Source organism: Rhipicephalus microplus, chromosome 4 (genome assembly GCF_043290135.1).
Source record: "Rhipicephalus microplus isolate Deutch F79 chromosome 4, USDA_Rmic, whole genome shotgun sequence".
Lineage (NCBI taxonomy): Eukaryota > Metazoa > Arthropoda > Arachnida > Ixodida > Ixodidae > Rhipicephalus > Rhipicephalus microplus.
In genome coordinates, this window is record NC_134703.1 from 218,509,067 (window position 1) to 218,528,475 (window position 19,409).

Consider the following 19,409-nt stretch of genomic DNA (forward strand, 5'->3'; position numbering starts at 1 on the left):
GGTATCGATTTGTGTGTAGAGTAGTCTTACGTTGCAGTAGCAGTTACAGTTGCAGACACCCTAAGGCAAGTCCAACACCATCGGTTCTAAGCCTGAGACATTTTTTCTGCGGCTAGTAGCGTCCTCTAGTACACAAACACCTAGGTAACAATAACACCCGGCAGTAAAAGCACTGTCTCGTTGCGTTGGATTGATGAAGGTGATCTAGGGCTTTAGTCGGGAAACATGCACAGTCTCAGCAGGTGGACGAAGGTTTGGGGGTTAGTGGCGAGGCCTTGTATGTGGCTTTGGTAACTTGGTGAACAACTCCGTAAGAGCCAACATAGCGCGGTAGGAAATTTTCACTTGAGCCAAGGCAACGCGAAAGCAGCTAGACAGCTCAAGACCAGGGTGCCAGAGTGACTGGTCCTAATCGTGTTTTTGGTTGGCCTGAGATGCCAGGAGTTGATCGAATGATGGCATTACGAGTGTAGAATGTGTTTGAGTTTTCATCTGAAGGGAGTAACTAGTCGATAGGCAAGAGTGGGTCGCAGCCATACAATAGAAAAAACGGAGAATAACCACTGATGTTGGGACATGACAAATTATAGGAAAACATTACGAATAATAAAGTGCTATCCCAATCTCGATGGTCCTCAGTCATGTACATGGATAAAATGTCTGTGAGTGTATGGTTCAAGCGGTCAGTAAGTCCGTTTGTCTGAAAATGGTGAAGCGATGCTAGATTTGTGGGGCATTGCACAAGAGCGAAGAAAGTTGTCGACAACTTTTGAAAGGAAACATGGACCTGGAAACATGGACATGGAGTCAGCAGCTGAAGCAGAGCATCATGGTGTAAGATGCCTTGACGGAGGAGAATCTCAGCGACATTGGTTGCCCAGCTGGTAGGGAGGGCTACCGTAATGGCATAACATGTCGCATAATGAGTCGCTACGGCCACCCACTTGTTACCCAGAGATAATGTTAAGAAAAGGCCTAGGAGCTCTAGGCCAACATGGAAGAATGGTTCGCTATAGGCTGGAGGTACCTAGCGGTAGAGAGAAAAGGCTTTTAGCGGTGTTGGCAGAGCTCGCAGAAAACGACGTAAGGCTGAATCTAGCGCTATAGGCCAGGCCTTAAGGAACATTTGTGCACGTGATCGTAAGTTTGGTAACACCCAAATAGTGGTGGTAGCATCGTATAATTGCAAGTGGATTGATGGCCGCAGATAATGAGGAACAACGAGAAGCAGTTTAGCACCATGTGGTGTCATATTGCACCTATACAAAGTACCATTGCGCAGAACAATCCTACGAAGAGAGCCGTCCCATGGTGTTGAAGGGAGGCGATTTATAAGGAATCACAAATATGGACCGCGACACTGCTCGTCGGTGATGTATAGGAAGTCGTTGAGGGACAAAACACAAATATCCAAATCTGTTTCGGTCATTGTCAAGTGGGGCAGTCAGTGTACTTGTGTAGCCATTTAGACTAGTACGACACAGAAAATATGTATTCTCAGAGGCGTAAATCTTAGCGACTCAGGCATCCTGTAGGATTTTTGAAGGAAGAGAGCCAACATAGAGCATGATGATCTCTTACCGTGGTGAAATGTCGTCCAAACAAGTATGGGGGAAACTTGCCAATGGCTCAACTATAGGTGAGGCATTCACGTGGTGCGATCGAGTAATTGCGCTCTGGTGGTAAAATAAGGTGGCTAGCATAAGCGGTTACACGATTGATTGTGCCCTGTCGTTGAGACAAAATAGCGCCAATGCCATGGACACTTGCGTCCATATGAATTTCTGTGTAAGCAGATGGGTCAAAATGACCCAGAATGGGCGGATTGACAAGGCGACTCGTAAGAGGCCTGAGCTTGCTCAGGTCCCCAACTGAAAGGAGTGTCCTTGTTGAAAGGCGAGTAAACAACTATGAGGTCCAAAAATTTATTGAAGAGAAATATGTGCGCTTTTCCTATGCAAACATGCTGCCACAAGAATTTTGTGAATACGGGCTATAATAAGGAAGTTGCAGAAGTTAGAACATCTGCTTTAGCCAGTTTGAAATTTTCGCGCGGCCCCTCGCCACCCTTCTCCATGAAAAAGTAGCCTGTCGGCCTGACTCCGCCCACTTTGGGTAAGCACCACAAGTTTCCTGATACGTCACATGCACGCAACCAACGAACGAGCCTGGCTTTCCCTCCATGAGCACATGTCATAGCCGCACGGGCAGCAAACCCCGCAAACATAGAGCGAAAAGTGCTTTTCCGCTTGCCGTAAAGTAAACACCTCTTCTTCTCGAAGGCTTGCGTTCTGGCAGTACTGCTTCTTTCAGAGTCTCCGGCTCTACAAAACGGCTGAGGGCAGCTCAGAAAAATGAAGATGCAGACTGCGGGGCTTAAACTACATCGCTGCAGGGCCAAGGTGCTGTTTTGTAGGGCAAAGAACCTCAGTGGTGCTTAACCTTGCCCATGGACAAGCTTTCGTCAGATTGGTCGTATGAGTATTGTTGGTTAGGCGAAGGAAACAGGCACAGGATTGCTTTTTTGAAATGGAGAGTCTATGCGACGCAGCACTGTAAAATTCGGCTAATGTGGTCGCTGGGGTCTACTGTACGAATGGACGAGCTTGTTTGGGGGGGCCCGTTTACTGGCTCTTTAAGAATATTGGTGAGAGGACGAGTGATTTCGGCCAAGTTCTCATTAAAGCATCTGAAATAGGAACACAGCCCCAAAAAACTGCGGACATCAGCAGAGGTACGAGGAGTTAGAAACTTGCTGGCTGCATGTTCTTTGTTGCGATTAGGCTGTTTGCTAGTAGTATCCACCAAGTAGCTGAGGACTCGTACCGTTTTTAATTAAGCAATGAACCCACTCATATAATAAACCCACCTCCACCTGGGTCCTTGAAAAAAAAAAACAGCTTTAAAGGATCTATGCATTTTATTACAGTGTGATAGCCAGTGCCATTTACGGTCAAAACAGCGTTACGTCACGCCATTAAAGCACAAGTTAATGATGCAATAAAAGTGAAAACATAGTTTAACAACCATGCTAAACAGTCGTGAGTACGGACGACGTCAAGCGAAATTTAAAAGTTGTGCCTTTTGCGGTGGAGCGCCATCTGTCCAATGCGAAAGAAACCTTCAGCTTATAATGCTGCACAAACTTGGGGTGAAAACAAAGCAAAAAACAATGTGCTGCAACACAATTGCTCCCACTGCGCCGACGGCGCACGCGACGTGCACCTTCAATGTGTGTGTGCCGCCATCCGACGCTGCATTTTTGTTGACGATCGGCCAGTATGCTAGCAATATGGCCTTGTTTGAAGTTGGTCGAGCATGTGCTGGAGCAAGGGAATCGAGTGGCTGGACGACCCTTTCAGCGTCGATCCGTGCATGTTGTCCTGTACACGTGATATCTGCACAGCCACGCCGCACTTGCACGCTAGTGCAGGGCGAAAGAGTGTTCGAGGAAAAATTTTTCGAATAGAGACTCTGTAGTCCCGCCACTGAATTGCAAGCCAGCAGCACTCACAGCGAGTTTTTCAATACTGTCATGCAAAATTTTTGCTGCTTCCTTGACTTTTTTTCTCCCGCATAATGAACACTCCGCCCTAATCGGCATCAACTTTTCTGAAAAAAGGGGGTTCATTACGCGAGTAAATACAGTAATTGACGACGGCTGAAATGACATTTTGCAGAATTTAGCTGTTGGCCTTCTTGTCGGAAGATGTCAAGGATGGCTGAGAGACGGTGGAGGAGGCTGTCAAACGTCGGTAAAAACACAATGTCATCGAGATAACATAGGCATGTGAACCATTTAAAACCATGTAAAAGAAAGTTCATCATACGTTCAAAGGTGGCCGGGGCATTACATAATTCAAAAGGCATCACTTTGGATTGATAAAACCGTCTGGCATGATTACCGCGGTCTTCACGTAATTTCTGTCATCGACTGCTATTTTCTTGTAGCCAGACCGTAAATTGATCGAACTGGCATCGTGTAAGCAGTCCAGTGCGTCATAAATATGTGGGAGTGGGTAACCATTTTTTTTTTTTTGTGATCTTGTTAAGATGATGATAATCGAGGCAGAACCTTCAAGTATTGTCCTTCTTTTTTCACTAAAACGACAGGGGACGGACGCCCACAGACTGGAGAAAGGCTTGATAATGTCCTTGGAGAGCGTTTTCTCTTCCGCTATTTGTATGGCATGACATTCTGTCACTGACACACGATAGGGACAGCAATAATACAAAAAGGCAGGCTAGTTGGTTTTGCCAAACTCGAATATGTCTGCGCGGGTCTTGTCATCTTTTTGTCTGTGTCCTTATGTGTGTGCTAAAGTTTCAGTTCATGATCGGGGTGCCTATGAACTGGCGCAGTGTCACTATTGTAGATTAAATGAGTAACAATGTGGGTTTGACTGAGCCGGTTTGTTGAAATCAAATATGTCCTCGTAGGACATAAAAATTCTACGGAGGGCGTCAGCGTAAGAAGGTCGTAGGTCGGGACCTATCATTTTGGTGAACTTGTCATTAGATGGTGCCATCGGAGCCGAAGGTTGAGCGAACTCGGATGGTTGTGCATAGCTGAGTGCAGGTGCTCTGAAGTCTTCCAAAGGGGACAACACAGTGAAAGATATATCAGGGAGTGCTTGTGGGGATGAGGCGAATTTCAGGACAGGAAGCCACGTGCAGTTGTTGGTGAGCGTAATGATAGAGCGATTTGGCGCTCTAGTATTATGCATAAAGTGGAGACAAAACGTATGTACCATCCTGAAGTGGTGGGCAAGGCAGCATGAGCACATCAGTTGCAGCGTCAGGTTGCAGCCGAATGAAGTCAACGGAGCAAAGTCCGGGCTGAATTTATTTTATTTTTATTTAGAAAATACTGCGGTCACTGAAGACCAAGCAGGTGGGGAACATTACAATAAACAAATATGCAAACATCGAGGAAAAAATTAAAGGAATAATCAAATTTGCAAGAATACAAAATGGATGATACAATGAATTTAAGAAAAAATATAACAGACCATATAAAAATGAATAATAAATAATGGCGAAAATGGAGTGATGTCTTAAAGCACACAAAAAAAAGAATATACACATACGTGCAGACAAATTTATACACATGGAAACGCGTCAACTATTACAAGTACTGAGCACCAACAATCCGAAAAAGTGATATTGCATGAATACAGAGTATAAACATTATATTAAGCACTGGCAGTACAGAGAAGATGCGCTTATGTCACGGTTGAGATGCTCCGAGCAACGCTTTCTCGAAGTCATCAGATGAAATGACATCAGGTGGTAAGCTATTCCACTGAATAATTGTTCGGGGAAAGAAAGAATTTTTAAAGGTGTTAGTCCGCGTGGTGTATGGGAGCAGGTTATGCATATGACGATGCCTAGATGCGCGAGGAGAGAATGGTTGTATGTATTTATGGGCAGGAATATTCAGCTTACCATTATAAATGGAATGCAAGAATTTCAGGCGTGCGATTCTGCGGCGATCTTCAAGCACAGGAATATCGTTGTCTTTCATTAATTTTGACGGAGAATCAGATGATTTAAACCTAGAAAAAATGAAACGTACAGCGCGTCTTTGAACCATTTCAAGTTTTTGAATGTCTTTTTTGTAGAAAGGGTCCCAAACGACTGATGCATATTCAAGTTTAGGCAAAATATATGCTTTGTACGCGAGCATTTTTAATTTCGGAGGGGCTTTTTTCAGTTTGTGCCTCAGAAAACCAAGCTTACGAGAAGCTGATGCAGAGACATTTGTTATATGTGCGGACCAAGAAAGTGTGTTTGTAATGGTTACTCCTAGGTATTTATATTCATTTACTTCACGTACTGGTGTTCCTTGGACGTTGTAGGTAAACGTGAATGGCTGTTTTTTTCTTGTCACACGTAGGAGTACCGTTTTGTCAGAGTTTAATGTCATTGACGACCGAGTACACCACTCACTAACTTGTGTTAATGCAAGACTTAGATCAACCTGATCTTGTTGGCATGTCACTTTTTTATATACTACGCAGTCGTCAGCGAACAATCGGATACTAATGTTAGACTCAACCATGTCAGGTATATCATTTATGTATATAAGAAAAAGAATCGGCCCTAAAACACTTCCCTGTGGGACACCTGATAATACCGGTAACGTGTTAGAAATATGTCCCCCCACGTCAACGTACTGAGCGCGGTTTGAAAGATAAGCCTCTATCCAACTTATGATGAAAGATGGAACATTCAGGTTTCGGAGCTTTATGAGAAGTTTGCCATGGGGAACGCGGTCAAATGCCTTGCTAAAGTCTAAAAAAATTAAATCAACCTGGCCTGAAAAATCAAGTATTTGTGCGATATCATGAACTGTTGCAACTAGCTGCGTGCACGTTGATAATTTTTTCCGAAAGCCATGCTGGGCTGGAGACAACAGGTTATTATTTTCAAGAAAATCGGTAATAAAGTGAGCAATAATGTGTTCAAGTACCTTGCAGCATGTAGGCGTTAGGGAAATTGGGCGGTAGTTTTCCTTCAGCAGGCGATCACCTTTCTTATGCACAGCTACAACCCTGGCGAGACGCCAGTCATCTGGTAACGTTGCCGTTTTGAGTGATTCAGAGAAAACAGTGGTTAAAATATGCGATATTGGTTCAGCGTATCGACGCAAGAAAGAATTCGGTATGCCGTCAGGGCCACCAGAGGATTTTTCTTTTACGCCAAGTAACAGTGACAACACACCCTCAAAGCTGATAAAATCCGAATTAGGCAAGGATGGAACAAGTTCGAGAGTTGTAGTATCTTTTGAAGAAAACACGGAATGAAGATAATCATTCATAATGTTGGAAATTTCTGTTAAGTCAGTAACTACTAAGTCATTCTCCCTTAATTTTTCTAAAGTTGGAGCCTTATTTCCCAAGTATTGCCAAAATTTTTCCAGATTATTCTTTAAGAAACTCGGTAAGGTCGATGAAAAATATTTATCTCGGGATGCTGTTAGTGCGCAAGAAAGTTCAGCTTGAATTTGTTGAATACCATCGGGATTTCTGTTTGATTTCTTTTTTGGCGCGCTTTAGTTTTCGCTTAATGTGTACAATGTCGCGGGTTACCCAGGGATTAGCCCTCCTTGTTTTAACGTGGCGGTCAGGAACAAAAGATTCTAAACAGTGCAGTACAGCATGCTTAAAGGATAGCCACAAAGAAATGACATCACTGCGGGGTTCCTGGTCCACAAGCTGCCATAATACATCAAGAATAGACTGATCATCAGCCTTCGCCATATCTTTTACGGTTTTTGTAACTGTTTTGGGGTGTTGCGTACTATCAGCAAGTTTACAAGTCACCAGTACTAGCTTGTGGTCTGATATACCCTCTTCAATGGCTACGTCGTACGACGGAATATCTCTGTTAAGAAATACAAGATCTAATATCGAACCATGATTACCAATTACGCGCGTGTTTTCAAGTACCACTTGTTGCAAGTCGCAAGAAAGCATAATGTCATACAGAGGGCTATCAATTACATTGGCAGTCAGCTTTTGCGACCACTTAATGGAGGGCAAGTTGAAATCCCCAGCCATTAAAATACGAGGACACTTTAACGACGACATGTGATCGCGTAGCAGTGATAAGAATTCGGGAGGAGAGGACGGGGGCCAATAGACAGCACATAGAACAAACACGTGGCCCCAGCAGTTTACTTTTAGAAAAAGGCTTTCGTGGTCATCTATTTGCGCAAGTGCGCTGGCGGCAAAACTGTTTTTCAATATTATCGCCACGCCTCCACCCCTACTTGTGCGATCGCGTCGAAAGATCTGATACGACGGAGGAATTACATCCACATCACTGATATCACTATGTAACCATGTTTCAGACACCATCGTTATATGCGGATCATATCTGAAAATAAGTTGTTCAAGCTGTTCAGTCTTATTTGCTAAACTTCGAGCATTGAAACTAAGCAGTCTAAGTTCCTTTGAACGAGTGTACGTGTGGGGTCATTGATTATCGCGTGGCCTACGAGCTTCTCGGAAAAGGACACGCTGGTTTCTAGTCTCGTCCCATACGTAAAGGCTACCATCAATGCTTAGCTTCTCGTTAGCAAGAAAAACACGTTTTCCTCGAGATTTTTCATCCTGGGCGGTTTCCCAGAGAAGGCGCCTTTTACGCAGGGTGTATTGACTGTAGTCGTTCTGCAAATAAATTTTAGTGCCTTTGAGCATTTTAGCTTTCCGCATGACTGCTTCTTTTTCTAAGAAGTCCTGGAAGTAAACGATTACAGGCCTTTTGCCAGATTTTTGCCCAAGACGGTGAATTCTGGCAACAGAACGGACGGTTTCCCTTAGCTTCTGTGAGAAGAGCTCGTCGACCACTTCACGTCGCAGCGATTTTTCATTTTCGCCTTCCTGTTCACTAATTCCATGAATAATGATGTCGCAACACCGACTGCGATCCTCAAGATCCGCCAGCTTAGTGTTTTGTTGTTGAATTACTTCTTTTAAGCTTTGAACTTCAGTTTGAAGTGATTCAATTCTGAAGTTTTTTCACGAATTTCTATTAACCGTTCATTAACTTCTACCCATTTTGCATTAGGGATGACACGGTTTTTTCTGTTGTTAAAAGACGTTCTCGAATGTCGGCTAGTTCAGACAAGATTGTGGCCTGGCCAGATTGAAGTGACGCGAACATTTCATCGACAGACGGACCGGGGTTAAGTTCAATGTCACCACAAACAAGCAGTTCACAGACACGAATACAGTCGTACGCTATTAACAAGCATGTCCGTGGGCACGGCACAACTAACAAAATCAGGTCATCACTTTTAAATGATGAGTAACTAACCTGTGTTGCAAACAGGAAACGGTTCATGAGTGACATGATGCCTCCGGTCTCGCCGTGCCCACTGGTGAAGAAACGTTGGGGCAAGTCTTTTAAAGCCGGGTTGAATATCTGCGCAGGTGTCGGCACAGCACTGGGGTAGCTCAAACCTCGGCATACTGGTTGAGCAGTCGATAAGCACAGAATGAACAGTCAAAAACTCCATTCCGAGAGTCTCCTCATGAGGGCACTTCGCAAGTACAGTGAACAGGACTACACCGCACGTCGACCAACTTATACACGTAGAGTTGCAGTTGCACATGCCCTACGTCAAGTGTGACACCATTGGTTTTAACACCGAGGCACTTCAACTTCCTCTATGGCTAGTGGCATCCTCTACACCACACTGGCACAAACACCTACGTAACAATATAATCATTTTCAGTATGATAGCGTAGTTATCTTTTCATGACATTGTGTCTAAGTCTCCTGCTGTTCAGCAGATGCACCAAGCAGAGCCTAAATGTTGTAGTTGCACCATGCAGTGCCAAAAGGCCAGACCAGTCTGAAAATTTTTGGAGTTGCGCTACTTTTAGAAAGATATGGAAACTGCATTGGCCTCCTGCAGTTAGGGTGTCGTCATTCAAATATTTATTTATTTACTTGATTTGCATGCACAAGGACCCAGAGAAAATAGGGAGAGAGCAAGCTGGCAACTGCCACCTGGAGGGGCACTATGCCTGCTCACTCTTTCGGGAGGAGGGAAGACGAAAGGAAGATGGGAGGGAAGAAAGAGAGGGAAATAAAGAAAAAAAATTATGAAGACTTGGACGAGTATAAGTAAAAAAAAAAATCGGACTATAAACGGGTGGTTAGGTGTAGAGCTCGATAGACCTGGTCGCGTCGGGAACCACAACTTTCAGAAAGAGGTTCAAGTCCAGACGCACAGAAAAGGGGTACTTTGTGTCGGGCACCTGGAAACATTTTTTTTTTCTGCTGGTGTTAATATTGATCTACATGGACATTTGAAAGCGGAAGCTCCGCTTAAAACATTAACGTCCCTCTGCTATATTCGAGGAAAAATTGGTCATTTACTCGTCTCTCCCAAATAGTGCAGGAGACACCTCACCTTGGTGCAAACTTCTTTGTTGCGCAAATATGTGCATAAATCTCCCGGTTAACTGCCCCTAGCTCCATGAAAGAAAAAAAAAAAAGGCATTGGTCTTAAGATTTCCTGGCTTTGTTCTATTGCGTGCAGAATGCTTTTTTAAGATAATTTTGCTGCCCCGCCGTGGTGGTCTAGTGGCTAAGGTACTCGGCTGCTGACCCGCAGGTCGCGGGTTCGAATCCCGGCTGCGGCGGCTGCATTTCCGATGGAGGCGGAAATGTTGTAGGCCCGTGTGCTCAGATTTGGGTGCACGTTAAAGAACCCCAGGTGGTCTAAATTTCCGGAGCCCTCCACTACGGCGTCTCTCATAATCATATGGTGGTTTTGGGACGTTAAACCCCACAAATCAATCAAAGATAATTTTGCTGCATTGCACAGGTAACTCAAAGGAGTTCTGACACAACAATTTCAGCCTTGTGTTTTTCTTCTGCAGTGTGTTGCTGGAGGCCCATTAGTCATAACACTTCACATCATTTGCTGCATCGTGCGTCGAATTTTTTTTTTATTTCAGGCTCCCCATTACTGGCCAGTCTCAGTTCTGATTTGAGAAAGCTTGAAAAATGATAAGCCACTGAGAGCAACTATCACCACTTAGCGGGTGCAACATTGAACCATGTCAGCACACAAGAACTGTGACGCAGTTCCGCCTGATTCGCATCAAGACATCCTTTCGAACAGGAAAGTGGGCTAGAGCTGTAGGCCTCCGCATGTTTTTGCTCACATTGCCGAAGTTTCGAAAGTGACCATGCCGCCACACAATACGCGCCGCCAATAACTCGAATGGGAAATCTGGACAATGAAAACATCACAAGGAGAGCTTTTGTCGATGTGCTCATGTACAGTTGACGTCCGATTTCCCGGACCCTCAAGGGATTGCAAAAACTTCCGGAAAATCGGGCAGTCGGGAAAAAAGAATGCAAGCGAAAACACACTTTTTAATAGGTATTTTTTGCTTACGGAGAGAATCATGGTAGGAGTACAGGATTCTCATTGCAATTCAGCAAATGCATTGTTTAGAGGCTCTGAAAAGAGCCGTTTATATAAAAAAAAACTAAGGAGAGAAAGGAAAAAAAATCCGATGTGGCCGGCGCTACTGCATTTGTAAACACTTAGGTGGGGGGTAGGGGGGGGGGGACACAAAAGTAGCTTATTTTTGTTTGCACAGCATTCCACTTGCCCGCGATTATGTCTGCCTTAATTTCAGCTATTGTCATGCTGTCGGTGAACACCGATGGTGAACCTGATGACAGTGTCAGTGCTCGCGTCAAATCCAAGCTCATTGGCTGTGTGGGCACTGCCTCTTTTATCTCGGTAGTTATAGCGCGAGAGCAGAAGGACGGCAAAGGGACGAGAAGGAGTCGACGTTTGTTGTCATTCTGTTCTCGTGCTATAACTATCCTCATGTCATAAAAACTAGCCCAAACTGCCACACTTCTGTCTCGGTGTGAGAGTCGTCGGAAGTAACTTGAATGATTTCATCATTGGTCAATTCTGCACACAGCTCGAGGTATTCGTCAGCGTCGGCAAAGCCCTCAAAGGTTATCTCGGCTGTAATCGAAGCACCGGCAGCATGCAGATTGTGAAAGGCAATGTCTGCGAGCGGAAGTTCGTCGCACATGCTGTCCACTCCAGGTGAGACGGTTGTCTCGGCTTTCAGTAGGAAGTTTGCGTGGCAAAAACAGTTTCGTAGGGTCTGTTGCGTAACCGCCTTCCACGAGTCGGCAAGCATGCCGACGGCAGACCATAGATTAACGGCGTAGCTTTTCCTGCTGTCGGACAGGAGCGCAGGCTGCACAGCACCATGTGGCTGCGGCATGGCTGTGGCCACAGGTTTGACTAAGCTACGGCTAGCAATGAATTGGTGTGTGCTGGATTGCGGCATTTGCAGTTTCGAGGGTACGGCAGCCATGGAGCAGTGGGTTCGAGGGTACGGAAACTACCGAAATGGCGGCATTGATAGTGTTATCAAGTCTCTGGTTAGCGGTAAAAGGTCAAGAAAATCGGATGGCAAAACCTTTAAATGTCCGGAGTATTGGACTTTTTAATACATTGACTCTATGAGGAACTTGATGGGGCCACAGTGGAGTTCGGGAAATCAGGCATGTTCGGAATTTCGGTCGTTCGAGAAATCGGACTTCAACACTAATGGACTCAGCCGCTTCTGACTGGTGGGTGCTCAGCCAGCAGTGTGCACTCTTCTTTCCGTTTTTTTCCTCTTTGTCATTGTGAAATCACAGTTTTCACAGCTCTCGACTCAAAATAGAGGGCACTTCAACCAGAGAAGGAAAAGAAAAATAGAAAAAAGTGTGCCTAGTATCTATAAGTAAACTTCCCCTCAAGGCACTACTTTATTGTGCTCATGTCCTAATGGCTTGGTGAGCACATGCAAATAAAAAAAAAGAAAATCTACGAGCCTCACCCGATGCCACACCCCCTTTGTGCTCCATGCTCTGTATGTGTCCTCCTAGTGGACTGTCCATGTTGGTCGCAACTGCTTGACTTCAGTTGAGCATATGCAAGTTCATATGCAAGTTGAAACTTGGATAGTTTATAGTGCAAAGTAAAAAAAAAAAACGCTGACCAAGGTAAAATACACAAAAATTAAAAAACTTTTCGGCTCCCCACACGGGAGCCTTGTTACAGTGACCGCAAATAGCGTAGTGCAGTTTTCTTGTCCTTTTTTCTCTTTTTTTTTGTTACTTTGCACTATGTTTGTCCTTGACCAGGCGGGATTCCGTCGGGCCCTTGACTTGGCAAGTTCATGTTTCTTTAAAATGGGTACACTTCCTTCTTACACTGGGAATGTGCTGGCAGGTTCGGTGCGTTGACATGGTTGGAGCGAACGTCACAGCTCACCGGTTTTCGAGAAATGGAATGCACTCTGCCGAAATATTGACATATCGAGAATAGCTCCCCTGAAGTTGCATCTTATTCTTCTTGAGAGCATTGCCTGATCTTAACGCTGCGGCATCGTCCAGCCTTAAAAGGGGTGGCTTAACTCTGTGGATAGCAGAATTGTAGTCTTGGAACTACTACGTTGTGGACAGATAAATAAAATAGATAAGCAATAAATATCGATGACTTAATGCACTTTTCTCCTTTTATTTTTATCCGAAGAGGTCTATAAATAAATGGCGAAGTAAACGCAATGAGAAACGTGGAATAGCTGATTGCTGAGGTCGGCATTCATGTCAAAATGACATAATGTGAGAACACAAGCACAAGAGGGAAGTAGCCTATTATGTAGGCTATCATGCACAACTGACTGATAGGTATTGCCTGGAAATGCGGAGCACTTTAGGAGCCTCTTATGCTTTCATCGTATGCTGTCGTAGCATGGTGAAACGCAGGCGAAACCAGCATAGCCATCCATAGGACAATTCTCCGTGCGAACTGCACCTGCAGTGCTTGAGAAGCTTCAGAACTGAAGTGGATTATTTTATGAAGATTACACAAACCACGGAGTGCTGCAGATTATTCTGGAACCTATGTGATCGCTAGCGATAACGCTGGAATATCAGAAAGCACATGCCGACGCGGTTCCCTGCTTGTCAGTTGAGGTGCAGGCAGGGTGCATGAGTTCCCGTCCTCCTCTTCGTTTTTCTACCTCTCCTTTCATTCCACTCTCCTTCTTCCACAAAAGCGCTGATGCTTTGCCTCAGCCGGGAGCATTCTTCGCAGCTTGTGTATTGTCTTCTATCCTGCTTTGCGATGCAGTGGTCCACCCATTCTTTCTTCTATATGATGATTATTGTGCCCTGATTTCACTTTATTTTGGGAGTTTCCAGTTGCACAAGCAGAAGTAACAGTGTGTAGCCGACAAGCTCGAAATTCTGATACGCTGAACGCTTTGTGCTAGTATTGTACCCTGGCTTTATCAAGAAATAATTGTTGAGGAGATGCCACTTGTAAAAACTAGCCCGAACAAAACCGGTGGAAGAGGGTTATTTGATTTTTCTTTACAGGGAAGATGACACAGCTGTCCAGATTAAAGGCCAGTTCACTTGCAAGGTCGTTGTACAGTTCTTTTATTGTGATAACATGAACACCCTGGGCAGGTTTTTTGTTTTACTTCATGTTCAGTGTAAAGTCGAAACCATTAAAATTTGTACGCCCATTGTATGCTGTCATATTCATTTGTTTGACTACGCCCACTGCAGGGCAAAGGCCTCTCCCATGTTTTGCCAATCAACCTGGTCTTGCGCTTTCTGCTGCTGTGTTAAACCTACAAACGTTTTCATCTCATCAGCCCACCTAACCTTCTGTCTCTCCCTCACCGCTTGCCTTCTCTGGGAATCCAGTCTGTCACCCTTAATGACCAGCGGTTTATGTGCTACGTGTCCGGCCCATATTCATTTCTTTTTCTTGATTTCAACTATGATACCCTCAACCCTGGTTTGTTTTCTGACCCACTCTGCTCTTTTCTTGTCTCCTAAGGTTACACCTAGCATTTTCCTTTCAATTTCTCGCTGTCTCATGCTCAATTTAAGCAGAACCCTCTTTGTAAGCCTGCAGGTTTCTGCACTGTAGCTAAGTACAGGCAAAATGCAGCTGTCATGTACTTTCGTCTTGAGGGTTAGTGACAGATTACCATTCATGATTTGAGAATGCTTGCAGATTATGATCCACCCCATCCTTATTCTTCTAGTTATTTCGCTATCATAGTCCGACTCGTGAGTTATTACCTGTCCTAAGGACTACTTTACAACTTCAGATTCTCGCCACTTATCGCAAAGTGTTGTTTTCTGCCGAGACTCTTGCTCATTACTTTTAGTTTTATGCATATTAATTTTCAGACCTACTGTACTGCTTTCCGTGTCCAGTTCAGTAATCATGAGCTATAATTCGTCTGCTGAGTTACTCATCAAAGCAATGTTATCAGCGAGTCGCATGTTACTAAAAGAATTTCTGTTAACTCGGGATAACTCTTGCCAATTCAGGGCCTCGAAAACCTCCTGTAAACACGCAGTGAGTAGCATTAGAAAGATCGTGTCTCTCTGCCTTACACCCTTCTTTATTGCGATTCTGTTGCTTTCATTATGGAGGACTATGGTGGCTCTGGATCCACTGTATATTTCCTACAGTATGTTTATGTAAGGTTTGTCGATGCCCTGATTCTGTAGCACCTGCATCAGTGCTGATATTTCGACAGAAAGTAATGCCTTCTCTTAAGGTGGTAGGCCACTCAGAAACAAAAATTTTTCAACGGCAGGCAGCGTTGAAATAACCTTTTCCTCAAAACCAGCATGTCCTATTTAGTTTACCCAGCTATTTACAGTGCGAAATATTGAATATTTATTTATTGGGAGGTAATCTTTGTCAAAAATTGCATTAAAAGTGCTAGCCACGCCAGCTGTGGTAAGTGACTAATGGGTGGCTTTATTCAGTAAAGCTTTGACATTTGTGTAACTAATGGCTGGAGCTATGCAGTGAACTAGAATAAATATTATGCAGTGAATATCAAAGAAGTAATGCTAAAAAAAAAAAAACGGGGAAAAAGAGCCAATTTAGACCGAACCTGTTGGAAAAAAATTCAGCTGTGAACTGAAAAATATTCGATGGATTTCTTTTATTTTAGTTCACTGCACAGATATATATGTTGTAAATCATTGTGCAAAATTTCAGTTCAAAGTATACGCTGAGAAATACGTTATGAAAGTTTGCGTCGCAACATTTGGAGCAAATTGTTATTTTCAGAAAAACGTAAACAAAGATTTCCGAGCTTGTAAAAAGGGTCACAATCTTCGCATGCAGGCCTAAAATGCACCAGATTCATAGCTGGGCCCTTCTGCAGAAGCATTATTGTCTCCTTTTGTTCGGGTGGCTGCTCATCTTTCCTTCCTGGCCTGTTTTGTCCCATCCACTGACTTGTTTAGCATTCTGCATGCGCAGGTGATCCCTGTCGATGCAAGCTTTCGTGGTGTGGTACCCTGGTTCTATGCCAGCTTGCCTCAGGATATCTAGGGTGCTTACACTGCCATTATTAAAGCGTGCCACAGCATCATGCAAGGCAAACATTACTGTAGGCAAGCTTACGTAGACCTCTTTGGGTGCCCGCTGCCATATTAGACCTTTGAAACACTCATTAGCATTTTGAGTCTTTCCATGAAGGCACTTCATTAGAAGTTCATCAGAGCACAGATCACTGCAGACAGTTTTAACTTTGTTGAGCACATCATTTGGAAGTCCTTCTTTGTGTTCATATTTCCCTTGGCCGAGTGCTTCGACCCTTTGGGATCCGCACCAGCTTTACGGTCCAAGTGGTCACAGGCCATGTCTCGGCTGCTTGTCGGTAAAGCTGCAATGAAAAAGACTGGCAAGGGTAGCCTTTTTTATTGCAGAAAGGTTCCCCACATTAGCCCTTATGGCGATGCCATAGTAGTTTGCAGGCGGTCAATGAGGGCATCAGGTATCTTTCCCTTACCACCGAGTCAACGCACTGTCTTCTACAGTTTTCTGAGGCGGCAGCCAACATGCTTCTGGACATGCCCAATACATTCCAGTTTCTGCACACTTTCCTTTCCATACATGTCCTTGACAGCGGCATAGCTCTTGGAATCACCATCGCCGTAGTACTGCAGGTACTTCAAATCTCTTTTGCCTTTCGACCTTTCAAATATTCGGTATAGACCAACCGTCTCCATAATGCCAGCACTTCCTTCATGGTTTGCTTGACCGGAAGTGTCATTTCCCTTCCATTCCTGGTACGAAGCACTATGTTGCCTCAATTTGCTTTTTCATTTCATTTCATTTATTGCATCCTTAAAGGCCCGAGGGCAATGCCATCTCCGGATGGTTTTGGTTTTACACGAACTAGAAAGGGCCTCAACATCAATAACCTTTCCCGTGTCAACAGAAATCACAGACACACAACCATTCAAAGATGAATGGCCACGCTTCTGCCACGTGCCATCACCTGAAACACCATACTTGGCACACTCCACAACACGATGAACTTCCACAGCAGCATCAGTCATCGACTTCGACACCACTTCTCCTGCCACTGCAGAAAGCCGAGATGACAATTTGTCGTAGGTGGAGTGACGTGGAGGAGCAGGCATGTTCATCACTTTGCAAAAAGTTTTCGCACCAGCGTGCCTTTTTTCTAACTGGCGCATCGCGTAAACCAGACGTAAATTGTTCTCATTGGCACGACCCACCTTTCTCGACGTATGACATGGTCGCTTGAACCCAGAGTTGGTACACACGACTGACGCACAAGCCGAGCATATCCCTTGGTGAGAGCGTTCCTCGAGCTTCAGTGTTCTGCATTCGGAACATGCCAGCGATGAAAACACTGAAGAAAGAATACCAATGTCCATTATCCTGTTCCGTTGGAGCGCGAAATTCTCCAGTGGAGCCTGGTACGCCTTGTTTATGTCCCCAAGCTTCTTCGTGGTCGCCGAAATACTGGCGTCTGTGTCAGTAGGCAGCCTCGTCGTCGTGTAGCGATTTCCAGCAAACTTGCGCTTCCTCGTCTTCTGTGTTCTGCACTTCCCCATGCTGGTCATAATATGGTCCAGGTGGCCTAAGGATACAGCCCTAGTAGCGTTGACATGTGGAACAAATGCAGAACAAAGCCTGACGTAGCATGACCAAGGCAAACAACGAAAATTCCGACGAGCATCGTGCGTCCCCCTTGTAGCTATTGTTAGATATTAAGGAAGACTTTTAAGCACAAAGTTATTTTTAATGACATCATCTTATATAACAGTCACAATAAAATGCATAAAGTATTTTGAAAAGCATTAATATAGACAAAACAACACTTGCTTTTGAAAGTGATTTTTCGAAACCTAAACCACAGTTGGAAATGTGGTTTCGGTTTTGCTATAGGAGCATAGGGTATAGAAAACTTGCTGTAACTCGCAAACTAATGACGCTAGGAGGATAATTTTTGTTGCAACATCTATGTGAATGTTTGGGCGTGCAAGAAAAACAATACCCTAAAAATTGATTTCGCGAAAAAAAAAAAAGACTTTTGAAGGTGGCCTACCATTTTAATCTATGAAGGCTATGATGTATAGAGGTTGGTTGTATTCCGTGCATTTCTCTATCACTTGATTGATAGTATGAATGTGGTCTATTGTGAAGTAGCCTGAGCTTGCTGCTATAAGAGCTGCTTTACAATATCTCTTTCAAGAGCGTCTAGAAAGATGGGTCGGGTCGTATTCTGTGATTCGAAGGCAGCACTTCAGAGTTTGCAGTTTGCCATGCGTAAGAGAAATTATGAACAATCGGTACATGAAATAAGACATTGCCACAATCAAGCTCTAGCATGAGGGCATGATATTATATATCAATGGCTGCCTGGACATATTGCCACATTGAATATGCAGCGCGAAGAGGACAACGAAGAACACGCGCAGCGAGTGAAGAAGACGAGGTTCTCTCCCGATCAGTTTGCCAGTATTCTAATACAATTAAAGTGAGTTTCCTGGATTCGACTGCTGCTGTTTCTGCATTGTGACACTGGTGGAGGCGCTGGGTACATGTTCGGGACGCCTGACAACAGCCCCGCATCTGGTCAAGAAAGACTTCCGCGCATCGACACCCCCGTTCACCGCAGCAGCCGGCGCCTGTTAGGCCTCAGCCCGGAGTTTGGTCCATTGCCGGAAAGCGTGACTGTGCCAGAAAGCATGACGGCGCCTGGAAGCACTGGCCCCAACATGTCCAGCCCCAGCACGACACAGGTGACTGTTTTGAACCCTCGACTTCCAGTTGATTTCCACGGAAACGCATATGAGGATGCACATGACTGGCTCGAGGAATTCGAGCACACAGCGAATGTTAACGGTTGGAACACCACACAGAAATTGGGCTACGTTTATTTTCCGCTTCAAGACGGAGCCCGAACGTGGTTCACGAATCGCGTGTGGTCGTCTTGGGACGAGTTCCGGCAGAAGTTTCTCGACACGTTCGCGAGCACTGAAAGACGAGAAATCGCACAGCGTCTCCTCGAATCACGGATTCAGAAACCAAATGAATCCGTTACGATGTTTGTTGAGGACATGGCGCGGCTATTTCGTCGAGCAGATCCTAATATGCCCGAAACCAAAAAGGTTAGCCACCTCATGCGGGGCATTAAGGAGCAGCTGTTCGCTGGTCTCGTACGAAACCCGCCTACAAGTGTGGATGAATTCTCCAAGGAGGCGACATCTATCGAACGCGCACTGCATCTACGTTATCGCCAGTATGACCGCCCAACCCACAGTGCACCGATCAGCGTGGCAGCCTCTACCACAGCAACAACACCCGACGAAGGTTCTTTGCGCCAACTAATACGAGAAATCGTACAAGAAGAGGTCAAGAAACTCGTCGTCAAACCGAATGACTGCGCGATCGCCTCAGTGACGGAAGTTGTACGCCAGGAGATCAGGCAAGCGCTCTCGCTTCCTGAGCCGAACACGAGCAGTCCCAGGGCAAGCTATGCAGACGT

At 44.9% G+C, this 19,409-nt stretch overlaps 1 protein-coding gene across 9 annotated transcripts in view; it reads left to right on the top strand.

Annotated features, from left to right (window-relative positions):
- The window catches only part of LOC119172487 (nuclear factor related to kappa-B-binding protein), a 608,836-nt gene that overhangs the window by 9,989 nt on the left and 579,438 nt on the right, over window positions 1–19,409 (top strand). The gene's annotated exons all lie outside the window — the stretch shown is intronic.